Raw genomic sequence first — 19303 nt, forward strand, 5'->3', positions numbered from 1 at the left:
GGTTACCAGAAGCCTTAAGATGAACAGAAGAAACACTGAGAAGAAGCAATCATAATATCTTTTCTCTTATTTTAGGTTGACCTTCTTCCCCAAACAAATAAATAGGAAAGATACCTAAAATGTATGTCTATGTTCCCTTTCTATATTTTTAAAATAACTGATGCATTACAGAGTTATAGAGCCACAGAAAGCTTCTTTATGTTGCATAGTTTATTTGCTGATCCCATGTGTATTCTTCTTTCATGTACTATCCATTTTTCCTCTTTTTTGGCATGTCAGTTGTATTACATGGTGATCAAGAGTAGCCTTCTCAAAATGCAATGCACATATGATCTTGTTAAAATGCAGATTCTCATTCAGTAGGTTAAGGTGTGGTGCTGGCCCACAACCCATATTTTGAGGAGCAAGAGTATAGTGCAAATATTTGAAACTGGAGACATAGCAAAGGTGGACTGGGAACGATGGGACTTACTTTCCCCATCTTTTTCTCTTTTCTCTCTCTTGCTCTTTGTTTTTATTCAAAAACTTCCACTGGGCATACTATATATATATATTCATTTTACATTTTTCAAAATATGCACTCCTATATATTATCTAATGTGTTAGTGAAATGACTAGAAAATCTTGAGAACAAACAATAAACAGAGGAACTTTCAGAATTTCTTTCTTTCATAATCCACACAGCCACTCCTCCTACTCCCTCTAGCAGATCTTCTGGACGTGTAAATAGTAAATAGTCATAATAGTGGTCATTTTTGGTGAGTCACAATGGGAAACTGACTGGGAGACAGTGTATTTGGATTTTCTAGAGCTACAGAAATGTTCTACGTCAAAAGGGGTGTGAGTACATCTGCTTTGTAATTTTTGTCAAAATTTTATAGTTAAGATTAGTTTATTTCAATGTATGTAAATTTGCCCTCAAAAATCACAACTGTGAGCTATTCTAATTATCATTAACTGGAGAGTCAGTAGAGGGACAGATGAAACAAAAATGGCTGATGTTGATACACTTAAAACTAGGTGATGGCATGCAGTGTCTCATTCTATTATTGTGCTCACTTTGCATGTCAGAAATTTTCTATAATAAAAATTTTAGCCGGGCGCAGTGGCTCATGCCTGTAATCCCAGCACTTTGGGAGGCCGAGGCGGGTGGATCACGAGGTCAAGAGATCGAGACCATCTGGTCAACATGGTGAAATCCCGTCTCTACTAAAAATACAAAAAAATTAGCTGGGCACAGTGACACGTGCCTGTAATCCCAGCTACTCAGGAGGCTGAGGCAGGAGAATTGCCTGAACCCAGGAGGTGGAGGTTGCGGTGAGCCGAGATTGCGCCATTGCACTCCAGCCTGGGTAACAAGAGCGAAACTCCGTCTCAAAAAAAAAAAATAAATAAATAAATAAAAATAAATAAATAAATAAAAATTTTAAATATACCTAAAGAAAATTTCCTCAAGTATACCTTTCAATAAAAATTAGTTGCCTAAACATTTCTTGGTAAAGTCTCAAGGTAAAGGATTTTCTATTAGTTTTTTTGTTAGTTATCTTTATAAGATTTGCATTGTAGAATAGCAATCTCCTTATATTCAAGATATTAGATCTTTTTTCTTAGCAATAGCTAAGGTGAAAAAAGAAATAGCAAATGTAAGTTCAAGTGCTACAGCACCCAAAATGAATAAGTTTAAATGCCTCGAGTTAGATTAGCTGAGAAAAAAGCCAAGACATCTGGATTTTCTTACATTCAAATCTTTTCACCAAATATCAGATTTCAAGAGATACTTTTATATCCATCTTTCTGAGATTTATAATATTAGGCCACCAGGCTCTATATCTTGTTTCTGGCCACTTTCAGATGGAAGTTTTTGAAAAAGAAATTCCTCTTAAGTGAAGTTCCTAGAGAAGTTGCCTTGTCTCCGCAGTAGTTCTAATATACCTTAAGCAGTACAGTCTCAACTATTTTGGTTTATTTGCTCTCTCCACTTTTGCAAATTTGATGCTATTTAGACAGACTGGAAAATAAGATACTTTTACTTTTATAGAGTGAAATACTTTCCCTGTATCCTGAAATAGACCTCTCTATCAGCCGTGTACCTAGTAGGCCAGTCCTTTTTAATCCATTACACGTTCAAGAGAATACTAAGAACAAGGCAGGATTTAGAAAGTGAAACTGCCATACTTTATCATCATTTGAAGATATTTTTAGGAATTATGTAGGATATTAATTGACATCTCCTATTTGGGCCTTGAATTCTCTGACCATGAGCAAAACAGCATGGTCTTAGTGTGTCCCAAACAGTGATGCTTATATAAAATTTGAGCTTTATTGTGATTTTCAGAAGTAGAGTTTGTAAAAGTGATTTTTGATGGATACCATGGTAGTTTCAGGGGGAGAAATCGAGGAAGTTAGTCTGAATCCATGTTACTGTTGTCAGTGGTACTTCAGTGATTTTGTACCATAACCAGTGAGCTAGATTCATGACCTCATCTCAAAGAGAACAGAAAATGTATGTATTATGTGAGAGTTTGTTTGTTGTCATAAATTAGGAGTGAATGAACTCAGTGGAGAACTGGACATTTATAATTACTGCTTCACAGTTCTATAGGTCAAACTTTCTAAAACTAAATATGTCATTTTTAGAACATACCCAACTTCCCCATTATTTCTTTCTTTACTGACCTAAAGTAACTATGTCTGGCTAACTCATTCAGTAACTTGGATGTATATTTTAAATGCAATTTGTCTTACAGGAAATGTCAATACTTTTTTTGTCTTAAGGTTAAGTATCCAAAGGTATTTTGCAAAACACTTTTCTTTAATATTCAAGCAGGCTTTTTATTTTGTATTTGTTTTAAACTGTCTCCAGACCAAACATAGTAAGCCTGTATTTTATACTGTAGAACTTTGGAGTCTCGTAACCCACATTCATCTGTGCACTGAAAAAGACATCAAACAAATTCTTGAGGCAAATCTCCTTCTTGCCGCAAATCTCCTCCTTGCCTATGAGAACTCCTTCATACAACTCCTGTCTGAAATACGGTAGATTTTTAAAAGTCCTTATCATTTTCAACTTTTTTAAGGGGATATCAATCATAATCCTGGTTCATAATTGACTCTTAAAGGTATGGCCCCACCATTAATTGGCAACATGGATAACTATTCCACTTAGCAAGGAATAGTACTGAAATTCAGCTATTCTTAATAGATCTGAAAAGGTCAGATGAGAAAAATAATGTTTATGGAGGATTATTAAGAGGAGATACTTAATTTATCTAAATGTTAAGTTCTTGTTTTCAATTTACCCAGACAAGTGAAATGTCAATGCTTTTCATAAAATTTATCTTAAATGTTATTTCACAGATCTACATTCAGAGGTGCTAAAAGAACCAGGTATATATATCTTGCTGTACATACCCTAGGGACAACTACATTTAATACATGCACATTATTTAAAGTACATAGATTCAGATAAACTTTCTCTCTCTATTCTCAGTACCAGGAAATGTTAGGTCTTTTTTACAACTGGTTTGTGGACATGATAATTAACTGATCATGTCTCATTCTTTGTAGTAGCTAAAAAGTACTAATAAAAGTTTGTGGTCCACCATTTATAAACGTAAAAAACTTTACAAAATAAATTTGCTGAATAATCTCACTTTAAATTTCATCTTACTTTTCTACATTAATTTAGCTGTTGTTCTATTTTCAATATTATCACTTTTTATGTTAATCTGTATTTTTTGTATTTGTGCTAATCTCTTGAGAATGACATGAATTATAAATAGTCTCCCTCAAAAATACTAGATCCAGTTTAATCACTGCTTGGTGGCATAAGAGTAACACATCTATTAAGGTTTAATGCCTTAGAAGAACACTAAGAACTGTGTTGCTCAGTCCAGGAGAGTATTTAACAAGGACTAGATCATCTCCTTTGAAAATTGTTGTTAAAGTCATAGATCATTTTCTGCTAAGTGATTCATTAATTCTACATTTAGTTCTGTGCCTTAGAAGAATACTATCATCTGGGTTGCCCAAATCAAAAGAGCATCCAGTAAATAAGAGTTAATTCCTTCAAAAATTATTAAGAGCCAGGCAAGGGGTCTTACACGTGTAATGCTAACACTTTGGGAGGCTGAGGTAGGAAGATTGCTCAAGCCCAGTAGTTTAAGACTAGCCTAGGCAACATAAATAGAGGAGACTTCCTCTCTACAAAAAATACATTTAAAAAATTAGCCAGACACGTATAGTTCCAGCTACTCAGAAGGTTGAGATGAGGGGATCACCTGAGCCCAGGAGACTGAGGCTGCAGGGAACCATGATCACACCGCTGCACTCCAGCCTGGATAACAGAGTGAGACCCTGTCTCAAAAATATATATCTTAAGGTGAAGTCTGAGATCACTTTAACCCACATGTTCCATTAGTGCTATACATAAAAACCTTGACATCTTGCCATGTGTTTGATCCATGCTGGATTCTGTATGTAAAAAGAAAAATTAAAAATAACTATCCATTGAGAGAGCCAGATACATAAATATATCATTTAATGTTTATAAAGACTCTAGGTATGTTGAAAATACCAAGGAAAAAGATAATTTAAGTACTGGAAATATAAGATCTCCTCTCTGATCCTCAGCGCATTAGATACCTCTATCAAAGGAGTGTGGGAGATAGACTATTTCAGAGAAAAATGACTATTCAGGAAATTTGTTAATAATTTGTTGTGACAGTCTAGAAAAGAGATTAACTTGTCCTCAAGATAGTCTTAATTTTGGCTATCACTTTTTTGAATAATCAGCAGCAATGTAAATACGATTTATTATTTTTGCACAATTAAAATAATGATCAACATTTGTCCATTTTAACCAGTTCTTCCTGCTATTGACTTACACAGCTTGTTCATAAGCTGTGAGGTTATATCCTGTATAATATGTGGAATTTATCCTGGAGACTTTCGGCTCAGTTCACAGCCTACCAATTACTTATAAATATAAAACCCTGTAAAGAGTTGGAGATGAGAGGGGATAGCATCCTTTTGCAAGTCTAATCCCAGACGACAATATTTTCTTAGGGATTCCTTAGTCTTTCATAATTAACAAAATTACAGTCATAAATATTAATACTAAAAATTATATCCAAATGTAAAAATAAGTTTTCTAGTCCTCTATAGTGCTTGAGCTCGATCAATTCGCATTTGTAAGGTCTGCCATAGTGAGTTTTGTATCTTAATAGTATATCTCCCTCCATAATGTTTTTTTCTTAGACATTCTTTGCCCATAGATTGCCACATTTGGTAAAATGTGACTCCAGTTAGATGTGATTAAACCCAGAGAGGCAACTGACCCGAGGGTGTCTAGTCTCCAGAATGGCAAGCATGGTACTCCAAACTATATGAGGAACTTAACTGGCCTATTTCATAATCTCTATTAACATGTATCTGAATGTACACTACAGAACTTGAAGAATTCAAATAATCAGAAGCTAGAAATACATGCCTGCACACATATACGCACATACATACATCCTGCAACATGTTCTATAAAAGACATTTTTAGGCTAATCAAATGAGGGAGCATGACGCATGAGGTAAAGAAGCAATGTACAAAATAGAGCAAGAAGCACTTAGCTGGCTGCAGTTGAAGCAGAGAAGGGGTTAAGTCATTCAATGAACTCTTCAAATTGGGGATAACCTTTATGGTTATAATCAGCTTTCTTTATGCTCCTTTCACTTGACAATGGTCAGATAAAATCTTACAATATCTCTCTTCATTTCAGAGTAGCTTGAGTGAGTCTCAGGGCCATTAACTGAAGTTTGCATGTGAGAAATAAACTTTCACCTGTAACCTCTTCCAATAAAAGATTTTATATTCTGTGCACTCCTTTTTCTTGAAAAGGTTCTGTCATTGAATCTAAAAGGTTCTATCATTAAACTGAAAAATATTATACATATACATATATATGAATTCAAATAATTAGAAGCATATATATAATTCTTCTAAGAATTATATATATATATAAAATTAAGTATATATATACACTTCTAATTATTTGAATTTATATATATGTAAAAATATTATACATATATATGAATATATATACATATAGATGAATACATATATATACTTCTAATTATTTGAATTCATATATATGTAATAATATTATACATATATTTATATGAAACCTGACTCTAAAATATTTTTTATATATATATATATATATATATATATATATATATATACACACACACACACATACATACACATAATCTGACTCTAAGCCTCAGGGTGGTCTCTATATTTGTCTACATTACAATGTCCTTTCTTCTTAAATATATTAAAAATTATGTTTTATTGCATGTCCAAAATATAATAAAATATGAAAGAAAAATATTTTAAGCCTATTTAGTAGAATAAGCTTTAAGAAAATAAAAATATCTATGCATTTGAACAACTTCTGTAGCGGCAGGGAAGTGTGACTTCTTTGTAACATCTACGATGATGCAGTTTACTGGTAATCAAACTATTTGTTTCATGGAGTCCTGCAGCATTCAGCACATGTAAGAATAAGCAACCTGCACCTCAAATACCTATGGTGAAAATGAATCAATGAATCTCTCACATCAGTAAGACATTTGTGATAAAAAAAAATAAGTTTCTGAATACATTACAATATTTCTATATACCACATCCTACCAGAGTGTTTTAAATTATTTTTCAACAGGTTACCTTGTATTCTGAGAACCACATCATTTAAAAATTAAAATTATCCATTGGGACATTCACAAGGTTTGATATAACTTATGTATTTATAAAATAAAGGTTAGACTAAATTTTCAACTTTGTTATTTTCTTTTTTATTAATTCTTTTTCTTTTCATTCTTTCTCTCCCTTCTCTCTTTTCTTTCTTTCCTTTGCAGAAATTGCTAATTTTTATATTTCTCTATAGTTTTTATACCCAGCATCTAGGACAGTACCTGAAACATCATAGATGCTTAAAAAGTAAGTTTCTGATTAATTAAAATAATGGTTGCAATCAGCCAGGTAAAGCATCTTTTCCTCTTAGTAAGTAGATTTGTTCCATGTCAATGTGTATAATTTGGGGACAGTTATCAGTCTTTAATTCCTTTTCTTTGTAGTATATCTCTTTTTAAAACCTCTTATCAGTCTCTGTTTTGGAAGAGTACAAAATTTAAATGGATATGACAAAATATTTGGAATTAGGCAGACTAAATATAAATCAATAATGTTTATGCCATATAGTTGCTGGTCTATTGTTTTGCTATTTTCCCCATGTTGTTCTTGAATAGAATGGTAACTTTTCTCCTTTACTCAGATCTATATTTACCCTATCTTTGTTTTTCAGTTCTATCTTCACTATTTTCCACAGCCAGTGTAATTCTTACTCCAGCTCAACTTGATTAGAGTTTCATTTATCAGAACTTCCTAGAGATGGGAGTTCAGGCATTTAACCATAGACAAAAGGGGGAAGAAAGGAGATTGGCAATATCGCAAAAGGGAAAAAAAAAACACTAAATGAAAAATTACTAAGTTAAAAATATACCTAGCTATTAAATCTTCTCAATTTATATATATATTTTACATAGAAATTTTACAAAGAAAAAAGGAGAATAATGTTACTAACCATTATCTATACTTACTTACAGGGAAAGGAAAATTATTAAATAATTTCACCTCCTATACAGGCAAAAAATAAAGGAATTTTATCTATGAAAAATTAGCAGGAAGTGAGAGACAAAATGATATGTAGAAATAAAGAGAGGAATATATTTGTAAGAAGATAAATTAGAATAATTTACAAGTCAATATTGTGAAAATATATAAGAATTAAAAAGAAATTGAGGACAACTCCTGAACATCATGCTAAATAAGTAGTTCTGCAGACTTTCTCTCCAGCTAAACAACCATAACTAGTGAAAGCTATTTTAAAACATAAACACATATTTAAGGTCTCTTAAAATTGTGCTAAGGGTATATAGCAAATGAACAAATAATTATTTTAAAAAACTAGCAAATCTTAGTAAGAACAGATGGGGTCTGTGGTACTTGAACCATGACTTGCTCCCTAATTCAACCTCATCCTCAGCTCAGCATGAGGAAAACTTGAATCTGGATAGATATACTCAAGATGGAGATCCATGTTTCCTCAACCAAGGACTACAATCCTTTCCGGAAGAGGCAGGCAGCCAGCATTTCTTATTTCATTCATTCTTACTCTTGGTTGCAGAGCCAAAATTCCAAGTGGTGTGTTTGAAAGGTTGGGGCTCTTTTCTTTCACCTAGTCCCTCCTCATATGCCAAGAATAAAGGGACCCCAATAGCTCTCACTTTAGCTCACACATAGAGGGAAGATTTCAATCCAGAAGAGACAAAGCAAGAAGATCAGAAGCTACCATCTTTTTGCCCAGGGAAGAAGCAATTTATAACAGGCAAGTGTTTTTCTGAAGCTCTCTCTAAGGGAACCAACTATTTGGAACAGAGTTGGGAGAAGTTCAAAGTGGAGATTTTGGAGGAAAGCAAGTAAGAAAGCCTTTGTGTCTACATGAGATAAGCATGCCAAATCATAAGCCAGCTATTTTATAAAAGAAAACCAGAGAAAGAGAGGGTCAGCAAGGGCCTTCCTGTCATCACAGGTAAAAGAAAATCTCAAAGACTGGCCTTAAGAAAAAAGAAAACAAAACTAAAAGTCCAGCAAAGGATTCTGGATTTAAATGAATGAAGCTATTAAACAACTTATGCACATAGCATTAGTAGCACAACCAGGTGACAAATAATGAAGGGGAATCACTGGGTGTGGTACTAACATAAGCAGAGAGCTTAACAGAGACAACAGGAAAAAAAGACAATGAGACCCCTACTGAAGCCATTATCATCCCAGGGTGACTGTGCACATGCAAAAGGCTGTGCTTCCTGAAGAATGACCTCAGAGGCTTCACACTGCAATAGAAACAGCCCATCGGAATCAATAATCAGTAAGTCAACAACAACAGGTACTTTTACAAAGGAACTCTGAAACACAAGGAACTCCCTTGACAACTGATTTTCATCAAAACCAATGAAGGTTAGAAGTGAGTTAGGTAGCATATCCCAAGTGCAAAAAAAGGAAAAGACTGTCAAATAAGAACCTTATACCCAACAAAATTATTTTTCAAAAAAGAAGGTGAAATCTAAGAGAAGTTATTAAAGCAGCCCTGCCTTATAAGAAGTGTTAAAGAAAGTTGGGCTAAAGCAAGTGATCCCAGATAGAAACAAAGCAACAGTAAAGGTAACAGTATAATTAAAAAGATGTCAAAATGGTATGTTTCTTCTCTTTTCTTAAATGATTAAAAAATAATAATTAAAGACTATACTTTCAGGGATCATTTCTATAGTCTGTTACTAGAGAAGATTCTCTGAATGTGTAGAGCACCGAGCAATCAGGCAAGAAAAAGAAATAAAGGGTATTCAATTAGGAAAGGAGGAAGTCAAATTGTCTCTATTTGCAGACGACATGATTGTATATCTAGAAGACCCCCTCATCTCAGCCCAAAATCTCCTGAAACTGATAAGCAACTTCAGCAAAGTCTCAGGATACAAAATCAATGTGCAAAAATCACAAGCGTTCCTATACACCAATAACAGACTTAAAGAGAGCCAAATCAAGAACGAACTGCCATTCACAATCGCTACAAAGAGAATAAAATACCTAGGAATACAACTAACAAGGAATGTAAAGGACCTCTTCAAGGAGAACTACAAATCACTGCTCAACGAAATAAGAGAGGACACAAACAGATGGAGAAACATTCCATGTTCATGGTTAGGAAGAATTAATATCGTGAAAATGGCCATACTGCCCAAAGTAATATACAGATTCAATGCTATCCCCATCAAGCTACCAATGACCTTCTTCACAGAACTGGAAAAAACCACCTTAAACTTCATATGGAACCAAAAGAGAGCCCGCATAGCCAAGTCAATTCTAAGCAAAAAGAACAAAGCAGGAGGCATCACACTACCAGACATCAAACTCTACTACAAGGCTACAGTAATCAAAACAGCATGGTACTGGTACCAAAACAGAGATATAGACCAATGGAACAGAACAGAGGCATCGGAGGCAACACAACATATCTACAACCACCTGATCTTTGACAAACCTGATAAAAACAAGCAATGGGGAAAGGATTCCCTGTTCAATAAGTGGTGTTGGGAAAACTGGCTAGCCATATGCAGAAAGCAGAAAATGGACCCCTTCCTGACACCTTACACTAAAATTGACTCCAGATGGATTAAAGACTTAAACATAAGACCTAACACCATAAAAACACTAGAAGGAAACCTAGGCAAAACCATTCAGGACATAGGCGTAGGCAAGGACTTCATGACCAAAACACCAAAAGCATTGGCAACAAAAGCCAAAATAGACAAATGGGACCTAATCAAACTCCACAGCTTCTGCACAGCAAAAGAAACAGTCAATAGAGTGAATCGGCAACCAACAGAATGGGAAAAAATTTTTGCAGCCTACCCATCTGACAAAGGGCTGATATCCAGAATTTACAACGAGCTAAAAAAGATTTACAAGAAAAAAACAAACAAGCCCATTCAAAAGTGGGCGAAGGACATGAACAGATACTTTACAAAAGAAGACATACATGAGGCCAACAAGCATATGAAAAAATGCTCATCATCACTGGCCATTAGAGAAATGCAAATCAAAACTACATTGAGATACCATCTCACACCAGTTAGAATGGCAATCATTAAAAAATCTGGAGACAACAGATGCTGGAGAGGATGTGGAGAAATAGGAACACTTTTACACTGTTGGTGGGAGTGTAAATTAGTTCAACCATTGTGGAAAACAGTGTGGCGATTCCTCAAGGACCTAGAAATAGAAATTCCATTTGACCCAGCAATCCCATTACTGGGCATATATCCAAAGGATTATAAATCGTTCTACTATAAGGACACATGCACACGAATGTTCATTGCAGCACAGTTTACAATAGCAAAGACCTGGAACCAACCCAAATGCCCATCGATGATAGACTGGACAGGAAAAATGTGGCACATATACACCATGGAATATTATGCAGCCATTAAAAACGAGGAGTTCGCGTCCTTTGTAGGGACATGGATGAACCTGGAAAACATCATTCTCAGCAAACTGACACAAGAACACAAAATCAAACACCACATGTTCTCACTCATAGGCGGGTGTTGAACAAGGAGAACACATGGACACAGGGAGGGGAGCACTATACATGGGGGTCTGTTGTGGGGGAGTGGGGGGGACAGCAGGGGGGTGGGGAATTGGGGAGGGATAGCATGGGGAGAAATGCCAGATATGGGTGAAGGGGAGGAAGGCAGCAAATCACACTGCCACGTATGCACCTAAGCAACAACCTTGCATGTTTTTCACATGTACCCCAAAACCTAAAATGCAATAAAAAAAAAAAAAAAAAAAAAAAAAGAAAAGCAATTGGCAAAAAAAAAAAAAAAAAAAAAAAAAAAATAATTAGAACAAAGATTCTTCAGGAAAACAAAATTAATGATGTAAAATAATTATATATTATTGTAGTATAGGGACTGCAACACATGAAAATGCAATATATTTGACAATAACAGCACAAAAGAAGTTGATAAAAGTAAGTTTTTAGTAGAATAAGGAAATGATTCTAGGTGGTAACTTGAATTTGCAGAAAGAAATTAAGAGAACTAAAAAGATATATAATATGTTTAATGTAACAAGTTTTAGGTACTTGTTATCCTTGCTTTCTCAGCCTCATTAATGACATAACTGTATATGAAGTAATAATTAAATAATTTAATTATTAATTAAAAATTCAATCAAAAAGCAGGGATTATAAAACTGGATTTTTTAAATAATCAAAATGTATGCTTTCTACAGAAGACGTACTTTAGATTTAAATATACAAATGGACTGAAAATAAAAGGATAAAAAGTAATATGTGATACACACAGCAAGCAAGAGAAAGCTAGAGTGACTATACTAATATCAAAGCAGATTTAAAAATAAAATATATTATTAAAATAACAGAGAACATTTCAAAATGACAGAAAAGACCATCCATTAGAAAGATATAACAATTATAAATACTTATACATTTATATAAAGAGAGCACCTCAGGTATATGAAGCAGAAACCATATAGCCCAGCATTATTATTCTTAGCAATATATACAAGAGAATTGAAAGCAAAGTTCTACACAAAACCTTGCACCTAAATTTTTATAGCAGATTTTTAAAATAATAGCCCAAAAGCATAAAAACCCAAATGTGCATCAACTAATGAATGAATAAATAACATATGGAATATGCACACAATGATATATTATTTGGCAATTATAAAGAATAAAGTACAGATATATGCTACAGCACAAATGATAGTAGTGTATGCTAATCTAATCACAACACATATTATGTATTTTGTAGCTGAAATGTCCACAGTAGGCAAATTTATACAGACAGAAAGTAGATTTGTGGTTGCTTAGGAGTTAGGGCGGAGACAGTTGGGGGAAAGTCCAGAGTGATCACTAATAGATTTCTTGTAGAATAACAAAAGTATAAAATTGATTGTGGTGAGTTTCATAGTTCTGTGAATTTAGTAAAAACTATTAAATTGTATACTTTAAATACACTAATTTGATGACATGAATTATATTTCAATAATGTTTCTACATGAAAATAAATAAAAATAGCTAACCCCATGTTTGGCTTCAATTTTAGAGGTATACAAATAACACTTTAAAGAGTTATTGATTGAAGATAAAAATGTGAAGAAAAAGTAAGATAGATTATTCTCTTGGAAGATTACTGTGGAAGACTTTTTATATAATGTCTACTTTCAGGAAAGAGAGTATTTGCTTCCAAACTAGTCAATAAAATAGTAGACAATGAATGCACTTTAATGTCATAATCTCACTGTAATCTATAACATAAGTAAAATAATCTATCTCAATCCACTTCCCATTACCAACGCAAAGGAAAGATAATTTACCAACCCATTTAGATACTGCTACACTAAGAGGTCAGTTTGATCTTACTGTGAAAAACGGGATTTAATGTCTTTTGTTGTCTGTTTGTTTTTGTTTTGTTTTGTTTTATGAGACAGAGTTTTGTTCTTGTTGTCTTGCAATGCAATGGCACAATCTTGGCTCATTGCAACCTCTGCCTCCTAGGTTCAAGCAATTCTCCTGCCTCAGCCTCCCCACTAACTGGGACTACAGCCACATGCCACCACACCCAGTTAATTTTTGTATTTTTAGTAGAGACGGGGTGATCACATAATTAATGAGTTACTTTTAGTAAAATATGATTCATAGATTTTATAAAATATCTTATGCATTCAAAGAAGGTCATTAGCCAAAGGTAATGGGAACAGCTACTTTCTTCCTCTGTGTGCCACAAAGATTATGAAGTGAATTTCTATGAAAAATCAAAAGTTAAAGAATGAAAGAGGCATTTTTCTTAGCCCATGAATAAGCCATAAAGGATTTTTTAGAAATAACCTGAAGAAAATTTGAACAGTAACTAAGTCCCTTCATCACTAGATGTGAGCTATGCAGCTAGCAAATTTGAATATTTTTGTTATTATAATGTCAGGATTATTCGTGGGCTTCTAAGTCCTAGATGGTTACGGTAGGCACTTGCTTTAACCCTTAAATTAAATACATTGATTAGCATTCATTAAACACAAGATTAAAAAGACACAATTTCTTTGGTCAATTACTTGACATTAAGTAAAATCCAGTTTTTTTTAAAAATTGTTTCAGTATGTAATCTCATGATAAACTGTTTGGATTTAGTGTCTTTTTTGTTTATCTCACGATATACATAGTGAAACTTTCTCTTCCATTCCAACAATGTATAAGAATTCATAACAGCACTACATTTCTGTGACTAAGTAAAATAATGTCTAACCTTAAAACTAGCATGATTTTTAATTTAAAATATTCTATCAAAATAAGTATGGCTATGTTTCACTCTCATTCATTTTCATCTCTTGAATTTCTAATAAACCTTAAACAAGCAAAAAGATTGAGACACACTACCATTGAAATAAAAGTATATTTCTCTACAATTCAAAACAAAAAATGAAGACTACTGCTTCTAGTTTAGATGAAGTAACAGAGACAAATTTACCTCTCACCTGAAAACAACTGTTTTCAAGACAATTGAACATCATAATGAAAAATGATCTCTGAGAGATGGAAAATAAACGAGCTGAACCCTAAAATGGTCCCTGCTTAATACCTTGAGAGATTTTACATGATGCGTTGCATGGAGGGGAACCCATGCAGAATTTGGTAGACTCTCTGAGTTAAGGAGATGAAACTGGGAGCGTGAGAAGGCAAAATTAATTTGCAGAGCAGAGTACAAAAAAAAAAGATAGATAGACAAAGAGTGAACTCTAGACATCCATAATGCCCGCTCCAGTATTCACTTAAGTACTAATCAGTGCATCTGTGTAAGGGAACTGAGGCTGGGACAAGAACCATCTGAAGTATTAGAGGAAATTGCATATGATTTTCACACAAGGCTGTAAATAGTGCCTATTGCCATCAGTCAGACAGAAAATACTTACAATTGAGGGCACTGGTCTCACTTAATACATTTTAAAATACTTCTGAAAGGACTAACCTCTAAATAACTTGACTAGAATAAAGCTTAAGAATATTTAGAGCAGGGCTGCTCTGCCTATGGAGTAGCCAACCTTTTATTCCTTTACTTTCTTAATAAACTTGCTTTAACATAAAAAAAGAATATTTAGAGCAATATGAAAATATACAACAATAAAAAGGTAAATTAACAACATTTGGAATCTAATAAAAAAAAACATAATGCATTCAAAGAAGCAGGAAAATGCTGTCTATAATGAGGAAATAAATCAATCAGTGGAAACCAACCCCAAAATAATTCACCTGATAGGAAGAACAGTCATTAAAAACACAAAAAGTAACTCAAAATAGATTCAAAACCTAAACCTAAACAGTAAAATTTAGATGTATAATTTTTGTGTTTTGGGGTTAGATAAAACTTTCTTACATACCAAACTAAAGAATGATGCATAAAAGTAAAATATAATGGTAATACAATAAATGAATTAGATTTTGTGAAGTAGTAAAAACATTTTGGAAAATTGGCAAGGTCTTTAAAATATTAAATATATGTAAAATATTAAATATATGGCTACCATATAATCCAACTAGTCTGCTTCTAGGCATTTGCCTAAGAAAAATGAAAACATATGGACATTCAAAAATTTACACGCAAATGTTCATAGTAGCTTTATTATAATATCTGCAAACTATAAGCAACCTGAACGTGCAACACTAGGAAAATGGGTACACCAATTGTGGTGTACATAGCCATACAGTAGAATACTATTGAGCAAGAAAACAAAAAACAAACTATGTACATGCAACAACATGAATGAGTCTCAAAATATTTATGTTGAAACTCAAAAAAAGAAAGATATGTACAGACTCAATGATTATTTTTATGCAAAATTGCAGAAAATGCAAACTAATCTATTGTATCATAAAGCAGAACAATGATTTTCTGAGAATGAGGTAGAGGATGGACAGAGAAGGTGCAAAGGAAGGTGTCAGAAAGGATATGAATACACTTTTGGGGACAATAAATATATTTTTTATCTTGTTTGTGGTGATGGTTTCACTACTATAGAAATTTGCAAAACTTAATAAATTGCAAAATTTAAATATCTATAGATTGATTTTTGTCAATTATATCTTAATAAACTTATTTTAAAGTAAATATAAGGCCAGGTGTGGTGGCTCATGCCTGTAATCGCAGCACTTTGGGAGGTCAAGGTAGGCGGGTCACAAGGTAAAGAGATCCAGACTATCCTGGCCAACATGGTGAAACCTATCTCTACTAAAAGTAAAAAAATTTGCTAGGCATGGTGGTAAGTGCCTGTAGTCCCAGCTACTCTCCAGGCTGAGGAGGGAGAATTGCTTGAACCCAAGAGGTGAGGGTTTCAGTGAGCCGAGTTCCTGCCATAGCACTCCAGCCTGTGACAGAGCAAGACTATTTTGTCTCAAAAATATTTATTTATTTATTTATTTATTTTATTTTATAGATATCATATAAATTATATATAATATAAATTCTATATTTATATATGTGATACATAAATATATATTTTTCATATATGAAAAAGGACAGCCGCTCAACGATTTCTCGTGATTGTTCTTTCCCCTCAACAACTCATACACAAACAGAACAATTGTTCTATCTCTTTCCATAGAGTGACTTATGTATCTCCTAGTATTGCCTGGAAAGTCTTGAGGTAGTGCATTTAACACCATTGAGAAAACTTCAAGGTGTGTGCACACACATACAGATACACATACCCCACATGTAAATGCTATTAATTTTTTTTCCTTCACTTAATATAGTGCCCAGAATGGTCTGGATAAAAATGACAAGGACACTTTCAAAGCAGTATGCATAAATAGAAGAACATAAAAATAATAGATCTATGGTATATACTATAAGTTTAAATAATGATACTTTTAATTCATTCTTACTATACATGATGCAGGGAGTTTAAACTCAGGGGACACAAATCTCTTCCTCTTATTTTCTTTTATGTTTAATTTCAAAGAATTCACAATCTCTTGTTTACAAGATAATATTTTACTCAATCAAATTAAGGTTTTATACAATTGATGTTAAATGAGTCCTTAGGACAAAACCTAGTTGACAACACCAAATAAAGTAAATAAATTAAATATATAATCTACCAGTTATCAAGTCGTTTCCACAAAGCTTAATCCAAAAAAAAAAAAAAAAAAAAGGAAAACAACCAAGCAAGAAATAAAGAAATAAAAAAATAGAGTTATGTGGTTAAAGAATATTACTAAGATGTAGGTTAAAGCAATTATTGTGGTAATTCTCAGAAATAATAACATGCTAACATGCATCCTGATTACATATTACAGAATCTTCCTCTAAGAAAGGACTCATAAGGTGCGTAGAATGTTGAGTCATTTTCTAAACTTAATACTTTAGAAACCCCCTTCTTTTCTTTCCTAAATACCTATTAATACTTTGCTTATTAGTCTGTAATCTCATCGATTCTGAAACTTTATTGATAATAAGGAACATCAGAGATAATTGAGAAGTAATAGAATTTTTAGGCCTGACAACCAGGAATTCAAATTTATTAAGTCTATTTTAAAACCAGGAATCTGCTTGCAAATTACCCCCTGAGGTGATTCTAATATAAGTGGTCTAAAAGCCACTTTTTTGAAACACAGCATTCAGAAATTCACTCTTTTCCAACTGCCAATATATTATTTACTAAGTAGCTTAGAGTAAAATTATGCTATATTTCACCAACTTGAAAATTAGAAGCTGCACTATCTTTGCTTGACATTAAAATGCATGGCAAGAACCTACTCACAGAAGGAAACATAGCTAATGTCAATTCAAGCTTGATGGCCAAACATTTTGAAACACATGGTATATAAAAAGTAAATAATGCTTATAGAATAATGACAATATCATTAGATAACTAGCAAACTTCAGACTCACTACGGAGTCCAGCTCTGGTGGATACCCTGGTATACACAGCATAATTCTCAGGGCAGGCAGCACATGTGGCGAGAAGTTCTGTTTGAAGCATACTTTACCCATAATGAGAAATGGCTATTTTAGAAGGCTTAAACATTTCTTATTACAGAATGGCAGATCTTTATATGGTCAAAATCTCTGTCCTAGTTATAAGTCACTTAACTTCAAAAACTTACTATAAGCATAACCTTTCAAATTCTGTATGAGTATTTCAACCTCAAACCTTTTTCTCTTTCATTTGAGACTAGTTCTTACTATGTCACCTAGGCTAGAATGCAGTGATGTTATCATGGCTCACTACAACCTCAAACTTTCAGGTTCAAGTGATCTTCCAACCTCAGCCTCCCAAGCAGCTGAAACTAATGTGCCACCACACCCAGCTAATTTTAAAATTTTTTGTAAAGAGAGGATTGCATTGTTTTGTCCAGGCTGGTCTCCACGTTTTGGGCTCAATTGATCCTCCTGCCTCAGCCCCACAAAGTGCTGGGATTACAGGCACGAGCCACTGTTCCCAGTCTCAACCACAACATTTTAAAAAATGAACTTTATTAGTCGATTCTCATACTGCTAATAAAGACACTCCCCAGGCTGAGTAATTTATAACGAAAAAGAGGTTTAGCCGGGCGCGGTGGCTCACGCCTGTAATCCCAGCACTTTGGGAGGCCGAGGCGGGTGGATCAGGAGGTCAAGAGATCGAGACCATCCTGGTCAACATGGTGAAACCCCGTCTCTACTAAAAATACAAAAAATTAGCTGGGCATGGTGGCGTGTGCCTGTAATCCCAGCTACTCAGGAGGCTGAGGCAGGAGAATTGCCTGAACCCAGGAGGTAGAGGTTGTGGTGAGCCGAGATCGCGCCATTGCATTCTAGCCTGGGTAACAAGAGCGAAACTCCGTCTCAAAAAAAAAAAAAAAAGAAAAAGAAAAAGAGGTTTAATGGACTCGCATTTCCATATGGATGGGGAAGCCTCACAATCATGGCAGAAGGCAAAGAAGGGGCAAAGGAATGTCTTCCACGGCAGCAGGCAAGAGGGCATGTGCAGGGGAATTATCCTTATATAGCCATCAGATCTTGTGAGACGTATTCACTATTACGAGAACGGCATGCAAAAACTTCCCCCATGATTCATTTACTTCCCACTGGGTCCCTCCCATAACACATGAGAATTATGGGAGCTACAATTCAAGATGAGATTTGGATGGAGACACAGTCAAATCACATCATTTCACTCCTGCCCCCTCCCACATCTCATGCCTTCACATTCCAAAACCAATCACGCCTTCCCAACAGTCCCCTAAAAGTCTTAACTCATTTCAGCATTATCTCAAAACACCACTGTATAAAGTCTCATCTAAGACAAGACTAGTCCCTTTTGCCTATAAGCCTGTAAAATCAAATGCAAGTTAGTTGTTTCCTAGATAAAATAGGTGTATAGTTATTGGGTAAATACATCTGTTTCAAATGGGAAAAATTGGCCAAACTAAAGTAGATACAGTCCCCGTGTAATTTCACAATCCAGTGAGGCAGTCAAATCTTATATCTCTGAAATGATCTCCTTTGACTCTATGTCTCACATCTGGGTTGTGCTGTAGCTGGCCTGGAGCCAGAACCTGAGCAATGCCATTTTATAAGACAAAGCTGTGTCTCCAAAAATGAGTTGTAATAACTGCCCCATTTTCCT

General features: G+C 34.2%; 1 protein-coding gene and 1 pseudogene across 3 annotated transcripts in view; one reads left to right on the top strand and one right to left on the bottom strand.

Annotated features, from left to right (window-relative positions):
- CADM2 (cell adhesion molecule 2) overlaps nucleotides 1-19303 on the bottom strand; it is a 1089430-nt gene that overhangs the window by 145828 nt on the left and 924299 nt on the right. The window lies entirely within an intron of this gene.
- Nucleotides 9353-9486, top strand: LOC135276466 (small nucleolar RNA U3; annotated as a pseudogene).

This window comes from Aotus nancymaae, unplaced genomic scaffold (assembly GCF_030222135.1).
Source record: "Aotus nancymaae isolate 86718 unplaced genomic scaffold, 86718_ANA_hifiasm-v0.15.2.pri h1tg000022l_1, whole genome shotgun sequence".
In the NCBI taxonomy this organism is placed as follows: domain Eukaryota; kingdom Metazoa; phylum Chordata; class Mammalia; order Primates; family Aotidae; genus Aotus; species Aotus nancymaae.